Source organism: Dasypus novemcinctus, chromosome 26 (assembly GCF_030445035.2).
Source record: "Dasypus novemcinctus isolate mDasNov1 chromosome 26, mDasNov1.1.hap2, whole genome shotgun sequence".
In the NCBI taxonomy this organism is placed as follows: Eukaryota; Metazoa; Chordata; class Mammalia; order Cingulata; family Dasypodidae; genus Dasypus; species Dasypus novemcinctus.
In genome coordinates, this window is record NC_080698.1 from 58,708,862 (window position 1) to 58,721,769 (window position 12,908).

A 12,908-nucleotide genomic window follows, 5' to 3' on the forward strand; every position below is an offset into this window, starting at 1 on the left:
AAATGGTGCCTGGAGAACTGGATAGCCATATGTAGAAGAATGAAAAAGGATTACCATCTCACACCTTATACAAAGATCAACTCAAGATGGATCAAAGACCTAAATATAAGAGCCAAGACCATAAAGACCTTAGAAAGCAGTGTAGGGAAACATCTACAGGACCTTGTAATAGGAAATGGCTTCATGAATATTACACCAAAAGCACGAGCAGCAAAAGAACAAATAGATAAATGGGACTACCTCAGAATTAAAGCCTTCTGCACCTCAAAGGAGTTTGTCAAGAAAGTAAAAAGGGAACCCACACAATGGGAGAAAATATTTGGCAACCATATATCTGATAAGAGACTTATAACTTGCATATATAAAGAACTCATATATCTTGAAAACAAAAAGATAAACAACCCATTTAAAAAATGGGAAAAAGACTTAGACACTTCTCCAAAGAAGAAATACAAATGGCTAAAAAGCACATGAAAAAATGCTTCAAATCTCTAGCTATCAGGGAAATGCAAATCAAAACTACAATGAGATACCATCTTACTCCCATAAGATTGGCAGCTATGAAAAAAACAGTAGAATACAAATGCTGGAGAGGATGTGAAGAAAGGGGAACACTCATCCATTGCTGGTGGGAATGCAGAAGGATCCAACCATTCTGGAGGTCAGTTTGGCGGTTTCTCAAAAAACTAACCATAGATTTGCCATATGACCCAGCAATACCACTGCTGGGTATATACCCATCAGAACTGAAAACAAGGACACAAACCCATATATATACACCAATGTTCATAGCAGCATTGTTTACTATCGCCAAAAGTTGGAATCAATCCAAATGCCCATCAACAGACGAGTGGATCAATAAAATGTGGTATATACACACAATGGAATACTCCTCAGCTGTAAGAACCAATACACTACAATCGCACTTGATAACATGGATGAACCTTGAGAATCTTATGTTGAGTGAAGCAACCCAGGCATTGAAGGACAAATACTATATGACCTCAATGATATGAAATAAGTTAACTGCCTCAGAGAGCTAGAGTCTGGAAAAGTGGCTTACAGGAAATCGGGGGGTGGAGGAAGGATGTGAGTTAATGTCTGCAGGGGTGGAATCTGTGATGAGCTGGCGGTAAGTATGAGCACAAAGAAGGGACAAAATGGGGGCAAGGGGTTACCTTCGGGTGGGGTTTTCTGGTTTTGAGGGGGGCTGGGGATGGGAAGAGGGGTAATATTGTCCAAGAAATAGGTGGGAGGGAGGGGCAACATACGAATATGGGAGAGTGTCAGAAGTTTGTTGAGAACTAAATGTTGAGTAAAACGTATCAAAGTATAAGTAGGAGGGTTACCTGGTTAGGACGCTCAGGGGGTATGGTCTGATGCGTGACGGACTCCGGACAGAATAGCTGAAGGCTCATTTTGCCAAGGTGGGTTCTACCATTGGGTGGGGTGGACCCATATCCTGGGGAAGACTAATGCCTTCGAATAGAGAGAACTGTATCTCTCGTGAGAAAGGACGGCTCCCAGGGTATTAGATTGGCAGGCGTTGTGGGCCCTAAGGGGAGGGGAAAATGGATGTGGAATGGATGGAACAAAGGTAAATAAGGGGGCAAAAGAGGAGTTATGTGAGAGTACACGGGGATGAATATAAAACAGCTAATATTACACCAAAAACATATAGGGGACGACAGACTAATAATGAAAACCATAAGACAAAACATAGGATAACTAAAAAATTTAGAAAACTGTACAGCCTAAAATATGGACCACATAGTAAGCACAAATGCCACCTTGTTTGAAAACTATAGTATTGGAATCTGTACATCAGTTTCAGGAAATATAATATGAATAAGTTAAAAGATTATTGTTGTGCAAGGGAAAAGGTTTTATGGTGGATCTGGGGAAATAATGTATATTGTATATATGAATTTCAGTGATCTAAGACTCTTCTGAAGCTGACATTATGTTGGGATTCACTTTACGGGAAGTTTTGGATCACAGAGTGGTTCAACAATGGCAGCGGAGGAATACTGATATGGGATGTTATTGACAGGATATATATGGTTGACAGGGAGTTATACAGGGCATATGCCCAGGGTATATGGTAATGTCTATATATATTCATAGTGGAAACAAAAACAACAGCTGGGGGGGTACTGGGTTCCTGGCCGGGGGGTCACTGTTGTGGGCCCTGGGAGAGCAGCGGCAATCCTCCAGGTGCAACGGCAAGAACCAGGAAGGAAGGAGGGCCCAACAGTGGGCTCGTGATACTAATGGTTACACTTTTGAGCCTATACACCTGCAATAAGAACAAGGCCTAGAGTAGCATTGTGCCTGGGGGTTTCCTCCTGACAGCCTTCATGTTACTCAAATGTGGCCACTCTCACAGCCAAACTCAGCGTGTAGATGCGATGCATTCCCCCCAGCGTGGGACATGACACCCGGGGATGAGCCTCCCTGGCACCGAGGGATCACTACCACATACCAGCTGAAGAAGCAACTATAAAATGACCTTGAATTAAAGATTCAATGCGGAACAGCAGAATATACCTGTCTACATATAATAACATGACTTCGGGAAGCGGTTTGACCTAATGTAAGGGGGAAATGGAAAGGAGAAATGAGATTATAAGGCTGTGAGTCTCTAAAAAAGAGTCTGGAGGTTGTCAGAAGGAATACCCCTATGTACAACTGAACAGAGTCTAAGAGACAGATAAGGTAGATACAGCCCCAGGTATTGGTTCTTTTGAGGGATAAAGAGACCCACGGGTTCTATGGTCATGGCAGAAGGGGTTCACTGCCATGACAGATAGCCCTTCTTTGGACCTGGTGTTTCTGCATGATGGAATTGGACTCAGAGGGGATCTCTTTTCACAAGACTTGCATGCTACTTTATTGGAATTGTAGTCGGTGCTGGGTTTAAGATATATGTAGGGGATTTGAATCTCTGGACTGATAATATGACACCCAGGCCCAGAGCCTCAACAGACTTCAGCTCCTACACTTTGATTTATTGGACTTACTCCACTCAGCTAACATGGAGTTGAAGAAGGTCAACCACCACAACATGGAGCCTAGAGTGTCTACAACTGGAAGCGGGAGGAGTGCATCCAGTACCCATATGGAATCTAAGCCCTCACTTGACATAGATGTGCAATGGACACAACCAGTCCAATGTCCACAGAGAAAATGTGGAATGGGTGTGGGAATGGTAGCCATGGTGGCTGCTGGGTGTGGGGAACGGGAGGAAGAGATGAGATGTGGAGGCGTTTTCGGGACGTGGAGTTGTCCTGGATAGTGCTTCAAGGACAATTACGGGACATTATAGATCCCCCCAGGGCCCACTGGATGGAACATGAGAGAGTCTGGGCTATGATGTGGACCATTGACTATGGGGTGCAGTGATGCTCAGAGATGAACTTACCAGGTGCAATGGATGTGTCATGATGATGGGAGAGAGTGTTGCTGTGGGGGGAGTGGGGGGCGGGGGCGGTGGGGTTGAATGGGACCTCATATTTTTCATAATGTAATTAAAAAAAAATAATAAAAAAAAAAAGAAAAGTTGAGAGTCATTGACATATTGATTGATTTGAAATGATAGGTTTGGATGTGGTCAAATAAATATGTTGAATGAGAAGGAAAGTGAGAAGAAGATTGAACCCTGGGGAACATCAACATGTCAGGGGTTAATGAAGGAAGAGGACACTGAGCTGTAAAAAGAAAATTAGCAGGGAAACCCACCAGGAAAATATGGTAAAGCCAAGGTAGCAGAAGGGGAAGAATAAAATCTATAAACAATGCTGCAAAATGAGGAGCGAAAGATCAAGAATGATAGGGAAAGGAAAGTGCCCATTTCATATGAGAATTTGGAGGTAATTGGGAATACCCTTGGAAAGTGGTTTCAGTGGAGTGGTTGACTAGCGTTCAGCAAGTTCAGGAAGACAGAGGATTGAAATAGAGATGAATAAGTTGGGAGAGGGATTGCTTATGAGTGTTTCTAAGAAACTTAGTTCTGAAAGGTGAGCAAGATGAGGGTGGTACTTAGAGTATTAGGAGTCTCCAGGGAAGCTGTCCAGATGTCACCGGGAAAGACTGTCCATTGGGCTGTAGGAGGGGGGACCAGCAAGTTCTCTAACTTTGATCTTTGTATAAATAGAAAGTTTTAATTGTATTGTGGATTAATGAAAGGGGAATTGGCTGGTGGCAGGCAAAGGAAATCAGCCCATGTGCTCTGGCTTCTCTGTGCCCCACCTGGACCTACAGCAAACCTAGAGGATCAAGCAGTGTCATGCCCTCACCCCTCCCCTGCACAGGAGCATGTCAGGGCAGAATGGTGGGAGTCAAGCCAATAGAGGGCTCCTGTACCCACAACCCTGGGTGGGCTTATTCTCTTAAGTGTCTCTTTCTACCCTTGGGAAACATGATCTTGCCACAGGAATCACAGGAAACTGCATCCCCTCTGGGTTCCCCTTTCTTCAAGGCAAGCAGGGGCAGAGGACTTTGCAGGGTCTTACCAAATTATCATCTAACAGGCCTGGATGATAATCATAAGATCTTTGGAGAAATCAGTTGGGACTGGCAGTGTCTGAAAATTTCATGGATTTTCTGTGGAGACACTTGGTACTCCTGTAATCCAAGTCTTCCTGGATGGGGGGGGGAGGGTCTCTCCTTCTGGAGGTGACTGATGACCAAGTCTCCTTTCCCATGTGGCCCTGCCATCTCAGCACGTGCTTCCCAGGGTTGCGGTCAGAAGGGAGCCTCCACAGTGGGAGTGTCCTTCTTACAGCTGAAGTGGCCACCTGTTATTTTATTAAACCACATGGCAAGTACAAGTGTTGGAGGGGATGTGGAGGAACAGGAACCCTCATTCACTGCTGGTAGCCATGCAAAACGGTGAATCCACTGTGGAGGACAGATTGATCATTCCTCTGAAAGCAAAAAACAGAATTATCATATGATCTGGCAACCCTACTACTAGGGGGTTTTGACCCAAATGCTCACAGCAGCATTATTCACAATTCTCAAAAGATGGACACAATGTAAGCATCCAACAATGGATGAATGGATAAGTAAATGCAGTATAGATGTACAATGGAACATTAGTCTCCTGGAGAAAGGAGTAAATTCAAGATACACGTGACAATATGGCTAAACCTTGAAGATACCCTATTGAGTGAAATAAACCAGACACAAAAGGACAAATAGTGTATCTCATTTTGTTGAAACAACTGGAGTAAACAAACTCATGAGGTCAGAATGTAGAGTATTCATTACTGTGGTGGGTATACAGAATGAGAAGTTAAGGCTTAAAATGTACAGGGTTCCTATTTGGAATGATGGAAATATTTTGGTAATTGATGATAGTGATGGTAGTACATGTTTACATAATTAACCTCACTGAGACAGGTCTAAATGTGATTAAAAGGGGACATGTTAGATTGTATATTCAGTAAAACAATAAACTTTAAAAATTCACTGCATGTGAATCATAAGTTAAACCATGGACTATAATTAATAATACATTTATAAAAATATGCTGTCATCAATTGTAACATGTTCTACATCAATTCAAGGTGTTAATAGTGTGGTGTATGGGAATTCTGTATTTTATGCATGATTGTTCTGTAAACCCACAATTATTTAATAAAGGAAAAAATCTCATTTTATTCATTTGTCATTTTATGATTTCCTTTATTTTTTGCCTGCTATCCCTTAGCACCATAATTATATTTAAAGTTTTTTATGGGAAGCAGACTTGGCCCAATGGATAGGGTGTCTGCCTACCATATAGGAGGTCCGTGGTTCAAACCCAGGGCCTCCTTGACCCATGTGGAGCTGGCCCATGCGCAGTGCTGATGCGTGCAAGGAGTGCAGGTGCCATGCAGGGCTGTCCCCCACATAGGGGAGCCCCACATGCAAGGAGTGCGCCCCGTAAGGAGAGCCGCCCAGCATGAAAGAAAGTGCAGCCTGCCCAGGAATGGTGCCGCACACACGGAGAGCTGACACAGCAAGATGATGCAACAAAAAGAAACACAGATTCCCGGGGCTGCTGATAAGGATAAAAGTGGTCACAGAAGAACACACAGTGGATGGACACAGAGAGTAGACAACTGGGGGTGGGGGGAAGGGGAGAGAAATAAATAAAAAATAAATCTTTAAAAAAAATAAAGTTTTTTATAGTCTTTGTCTGATAGCTACAAATTCTAGACTTCCCCTTTCATGTTTATTAATGCTTTAGCTCATTTATTTAAATGGACCATCAATTCCTGTTTCCTTGAATGTCTTGTAATATTTTGTTATATACTGGATATTTTAATTTGTTACCTCTGGAATTTAGTCACATCTTGTTGGTTCCTTCAGCTTGAATCAAGCTACTGTTAAGTGAGAGATTTCTATGAATGCCTGGAACTAATAGCAGCAGCAACAACAACAAACAAAGTAGAACACCTTTCCCAGTCTTTTGCAGATGTGGCTGTGTGAGTACTCTATTTCAGAATTTAGCCGGCCTAGCAATTGTCATGAAGGACTGCCTGAGGTGAAAGTGTAGGACCATATTTGGTCTTTTCTTACCAGGTGACTTGTCCTTGGCATGGACACATGGCCTTATAAATTCCCCTGATTATATGGATCCACATGCCCCTTCTCACCCAAGAAAGTGTATTACCTCTTGTTCTGGTACTTTATTAAAGGTTTTCAAGCCAGATCTTTGCTCCATCTAGTTTGTTTTCTTAGAGGAGTTTGTTTACCTGTGAGATGCTTCTAAATCCAGAGCAAGCTCTAGGATATCAAGTGAGGCAGTTTGATATAACTTATGAATTCCAGAAATAGGTATTAGACTATGTTTGTGAAAAGGTCTGTTCCTCCAGGCATTTTAGATTGTATGAGATTCAGAAGTTTTACTTTTACTTGATTACATTTAGATTGGGGTTTTGACTTGGCCATATCGGTAGGATTTTGAGTCCCTGCCCCCTTGGTGGGTGGCGACTGAGAGAAAAGGAAACAGCAGAGGAGAGAGTTTGAGTTTTTGATGCTGGAACTCCTGGAAGTAAATACACAGGAGAAGAATACAGAGGAATAGAGAAGCTCTGTAGACACAGCAGAGGCCCTGGGAAGAGAGATGAGCCTGATAGCCTACAGCAACAGTTGAGCCCAGAAAGAACTGGGCCACAGGGAGAGAGATGAGTCTTATACCAGCCTGCAGCTGAGACTGGATGAAGCTGGGACCATGGAGCCTTAAGAGAAAGAAGGAAAATGGAACACTTGCAGACATCATCTGCCGTCTTGCTCCAACATGTGACCAGTGACTTTGGGTGAGAAAGTACCTCTTATGGTACCTTGGGTTGGACTCTCTAGGGCCTTGTGACTGTAAGCTTCTACCCCCCAAAAATACCCCTTGTAAAACCCAACAGATTTCTTATACTTTACATCAGCACTCCTTTGGCTGTCTAAAAAATCAAGTCAGAGCCTAGTGTCCTGATTCAGTCTTTTAGGCTGCCACCAGAGAGATTCGTCCAGATATACCTGCATCCAAGTGTGTGCATGAGTGTACCTCTATCTGCCCTGTTACCAGGAGCAAGGAATTGCCCTGGGAGCATAGTCTGGCTCCACATGAAGAAAGGGAGGGATGGAGACAGAACCAGCAAAAGAGACAGGAGGTTTTCCTATCAATTTAAAGTCACCTAGTTTATGAGTTTGGCACTTGCCATGTTACTTCAATCTTTTAATATTATTGGTCTGCTCTTATGAAGTTATAAAAGGTTTTTCTTAACTGAGTAATTTGATTAGAAGTCAGACATTTTGTATCTTATCAGAATAATCTGTGTTTATATTGACATTATCATCCTTTATTGTTTAGAAGAACAAATCTACCTCTTTTGAAATAGCTACTTACATTTTCAATCTTGCTATTTCATTTCTCTCTGTATTTTGGTGTTTGCCCAAGTGTTTCTTTTTCTTTTTCACTTTATTTCTAAAGAAATTTTAGATTACAGAAAATTACATAAAAAATATAGTGGATTCCCATACACCTACCTCTTCCTCCTCTCACATTTTCCCCTATTAATGATATCGTTAATTATTGTGGTATATTTGTTACAACTAATTAACAAATATTGAAGCATTGCCACTAAACGTGGTCTGTACTTTACATTATGGTTACACTTTGTATTGTACAATTTTATAGGTTTTGACAAAATGACTAATGGACCTGTATCTGTCATTGCAATATGCAGAACAATTCCCATGTCCCCCAAATGCCCCATATTACACCTATTCTTCCCTCTCCCTCCCCTCAGAACCTCTTGTGATTGCTATCTTTATATAACTATTATAAGTTCTTTGATTAGTAGAATAAAAAATGTTATTGAGGTAAACATTTTTAAAAAAATTTATTTTATGTATTTCTCTCCCCTTCCCCCGCCCCAGTTGTCTGTTCTCTGTTCTCTGTGTCCACTTGTTATTTTTGTCCACTTCTGTTGTTGTCAGTGGCATGGGAATCTGTGTTTCTTTTTGTTGCATCATCTTATTGTGTCAGCTCTCCGTGTGTGCGGCACCATTCCTGGGCAGGCTGCACTTTCTTTCGCGCTGGGCGGCTCTCCTTACAGGGCGCGCTCCTTGGGCATGGGGCTCCCCTACGTGGGGGACACCCCTGCGTGTCAGGGCACTCCTTGCACACATCAGCACTGCGCATGGGCCAGTTCCACACGGGTCAAGGAGGCCCGGGGTTTGAACTGTAGACCTTCCATGTGGTAACGGACGCCCTAACCACTGGGCCAAGTCTGCTTCCCTGAGGTAAACATTTTATAAGGTATATAAAGTTCTTAAGAGAATTTTCAGTATCGTTATTGTCTGTGAGATGTCCATGTACTTATGTACCTGATATTGGACAGCAATAGTATTTTTTCATAAATTCAGTTATTCTTAAAACAATGTGTAATGAACTCTCATCAGATCATTCACTTTTGTAGAACAGCAATAAGTTATATGTGACCATAAAGTTTTTTTGTCATCTACAGATAGTTTTTATTCTGATGCTTCCCTGAAAACACTTGCAATAAGCTATAGGGCAGTGTGCTTCATCTTCAACAAAAAAAGATGATCTTGGAGACCTATGGAAAGGACTATGCCAAGTTCTCTGAGATACAGGCTTCTAAAGACATTGACTAAGTAATTTTGAAAGCATACCGTTGGACTGAGCCAAGATGTCCAGAATTCTAGTGAAGAAGCTGATGGGCTCATGAGATTGCTAGCACAAGATCGGGTGAAACAAGACTAAATGAACTGGTAAAGAATGATTATAGTTTTGTTTGGATTATTGCTAGTTATTACTGTTCTTTTTTCTAGATACAAGGAATTCCTTACTCTTTTCCCTTATGCTATATTCAGAAAACATGTTTATCTCCCTGCCTGACCCCTCCAGAATTTAGAAACTCTTATTGACATTACATTTTTAAAGCAATGTAATTATTCACATAGGTTTAATCAGGATCTGGCCTCCTTCATAACAGGAAATAATTGGCGTCACTGATTATATAACCAATTCTTAGGAATCCAGAGGGGGCACCTCATGACTGTAAATTGGTAACTTCACAACTAGTGACTCAGTATCTGCTCCTTTAACCAACCCAGATGTCACTCTATCTGTTAATGAATTCTATGATAGAAATTCCGATTGTACATTTCAAGCAGGATGTGGTTACCACTATGAGCCGATTCAGTGGGGAGCCTTCCACAGTATTTTTCCTTCCCAACATGGTGACCTCTATGCTCTTCCCTGAGCCTGCTTTCTCTCTGCCGAAAATCTGTTAACATCTGTACTGATAACAGATACGCTTTTGGTGCAGTCTATGATTTTAGCCTTCTGTGGCAACAAAGAGGGTTCCTCTCTTCTTCTGGTCCTCCAGCTAAAAATGGACAAGTAATAATCTCCTTTCTGCCATTTTACTCCTATCCATGGCTGCCCAGGTTGCTCAGGGAGGGTGGCGAGTGTGGGAAGGTTATCTGGTGGGCTGACTGGTTTGTGCTCCAATGCCCAGCTGGGTCCCAGTGGGAGGGGAGCCACAGGGCAATTGGTGTGTGTGCCAGTGCCCAGCTGGCATAGGGGGAGAGGAGAGCCATGGACCAGGGCCCAGGTGGCTCTGGGGAGAGGGGAACCAGGAGGTGGTCAGGTGGGTGAAACTGCATCCAGCCAGCTCAGGGGAGAAGAGAACCCCTGGGCTATTGTGTGAGTGCTCCAGTACCCAGCTGGATCAGGGGAGAGGGGAGCTGCCAGGTGATAGGGAGTGCGTGCCGATGCCCAGCCGGCTGTGGGGAGAGGAGAGCTGCCAGGTGATAGGGAGTGAGTGCCGATGCCCAGTCGGCTGTGGGGAGAGGAGAGCTGCCAGATGATAGGGAGTGAGTGCCGATGCCCAGCCGGCTGTGGGGAGAGGAGAGCTGCCAGGTGATAGGGAGTGTGTGCAGATGCCCAGCCGGCTGTGGGGAGAGGAGAGCTGCCAGGCAATCAGGTTTGCAGAGCAGTGCTCTTCCAGCTACAGCAGGGAGGGGAGCCACTGGGCACTTGGTGTGCATGCTGCTGTCCACAGGCAACAGAGGAGAGGAGAGCCGTGGACCTGCACCCAGCCAACTCCAGTGAGAGGGGCACCGCAGTGGGGGCTGATCTGGGGGGCAGACAGACACCCAGCTGACTAAGGGGGAGAGGAAAGTGGTCGACAGTCAGGTGTGGGTGCTGGTGCCCAGTCCAGGGAGAGGAGACCCTCCAGGCAGCCGGATGTGTGAGCAGGTGCGCAGCAGCTCCTGGGCGGGGGGGGGGGGGGGGGGGTGCTGTAGGGCAATCAGTTGTGTGGACTGCTGCCCAGATGGCTCTGAGGGGAGATTTTCCTGTTTTATGGGGATGCAGATCCCACATAATTTTGCCCAGATGAGGATTCTTACCTGCCCAACTTGATACCAAGACCATTTCACAAGAGGGAGTATTGGATGGTCAACTCCCAGTGGATCAGAGACTACTCTACATGGGGGGCAGTGATGACAATAAAAAGAGTCCCCAGTGCCTAGGTCTACTTTATGAAAGGTGTGAGTCTCAGGATGGTCTCAGGGGGAGACTTAAAAAGGTTTCCTGGCTTTCTAAGGTCCACCCAGCCCTCCTGGGAGTGAACTTCCCTCTCTTTGCAAACCCGTAAGAGGGAAGAGGGAATGGTTCAGGGTTTATCCTTCTTAGCCACCAAAGTTTTTGATTTATGAGGCTTCCCTAAGACGTGTGGTGGTGAGAGGAGGCAGGACCTTTCTGGTGATTCTCCCCAGGCAGGGAAGGGAAGGGTGTCTGGGCCATTACCTGGTGATATAGAGTAGATGTGAGGTGGGACGCTTCGGTAGTACTCATGGGCTCCTTTGGTGGTGGGATGGCTCCTCCTGTGTTGACCAGAGAGCTTTGAGGGCATCCATTAGGGGCTAGAATATTCCCTAGAGCTCTCCAAGATAGGCGGATTGGAAAGGACTGAGTCCATATAGTGTGCCTGGGTGAGGAGACAGGGGCCAGCAGGGCAGAGAGGTTACAGGGAAGACAGGAAGGGGAGAGGGTGCGAGGCCCACCCCCGTGGTATAAAAGTTTTTCCATGGCCATTGACTACCTTTCCTCTGGTCTCCCTGGAACCAGGGGTCCTATTGTTCAGGTGTCCTGACCAATTTCCCTTCAACCAGGCGTTCCCAGTTGTCTTCCTTTAAAGCTCTCTTTTACCTGTTCTGTTGCTAAACTGAAAACATACCAGGCAGCCTTCTGCTGACCAGTGCTCACAAAGAGGACAAGCTCAGAAAGGACAGTGCATGGCATTGATGTCCATTTGCAAACTCAGGAGGCAAAAATGAGGAGGCTTAGGGTTGCAGACGCAGCCCAGTGGTTGAGTGCCTGTTCCCATGTATGAGGTCCTGGGTTCAATCCCTTGGTACCTCCTTAAAAAAAAAAAAAAAAGACGGGGCCTAAATGATTGGAGAGCAGAGAGGACCATCTCGTTTCTCCTCCTCGCCACCTCCCTGTACTACAGGACACAAGGGGGCCACGGCTAGTCTATGTGGAATTGCCAAATTTTGTTACTGGCCACTTTTGTGTTGGACCCCTTAACTGGATCTCCTGCCTGGAGTAGCTTGAACCAACTGAAGGAGACCAGATTCAGTAAAGCAGAGCAGAAACGTTATTCTCTGATAAAGAATGGAGAAGGAAGAGTTTGTAAAGCACCTGCTCCCCCAAGGGACAGGAACGGGGTTCTTTTATAGGAGATGGGATGAGACGAGGGAGGCAGCCTGGTCATGCACAGATGGACTTTCCTTTCAACCAGTACATTTTGCACATGGTGTTTTTGCATACGGAACCCAGTCACCAGCTTGGAGAGGACTGGCTTGGGCTGGTCTTGTGGTTACTAGGAGGTGGTTCAGACTGGTCTTGCAGTTACTGGCATCTTGCACTTAGTTTCTGGAAGCAAGCATTAGCTCAAACAGGGTTAGGTGAAGTTTCCATGAGTATTCATTCAGGTGGTGCACCAGCATGGGGACAGAGCCTCACTAAAAAGAGACCCTACCAAGTTCATCTAACTTCTGATACTACAACTTAAATACAGGGTGTTGAACCATGGACCCACATTTCTCAACTAAGAAAGGCCCAACCAGAGTCCTGGAATTGTTCTAACTAGTCACTTAAAGTATACTACTTCCTGGGCTGGTCTTTGCATTTCTTTTTATTGCAATAATGTAAGAGACAAGAAGGCAAGAATATTACTTTTTATTTAACTGTCCATTTATCTCTCTAGCAGCTGGAGTAGTGCCTGACTCAATTTATGGTGGTGAGATTTGAGAGTAACCGCTTGATAACATGTCTTTCCCCCTCTGCATTTCTGATCTTAAAGGAAGAGGAAATGACAGTC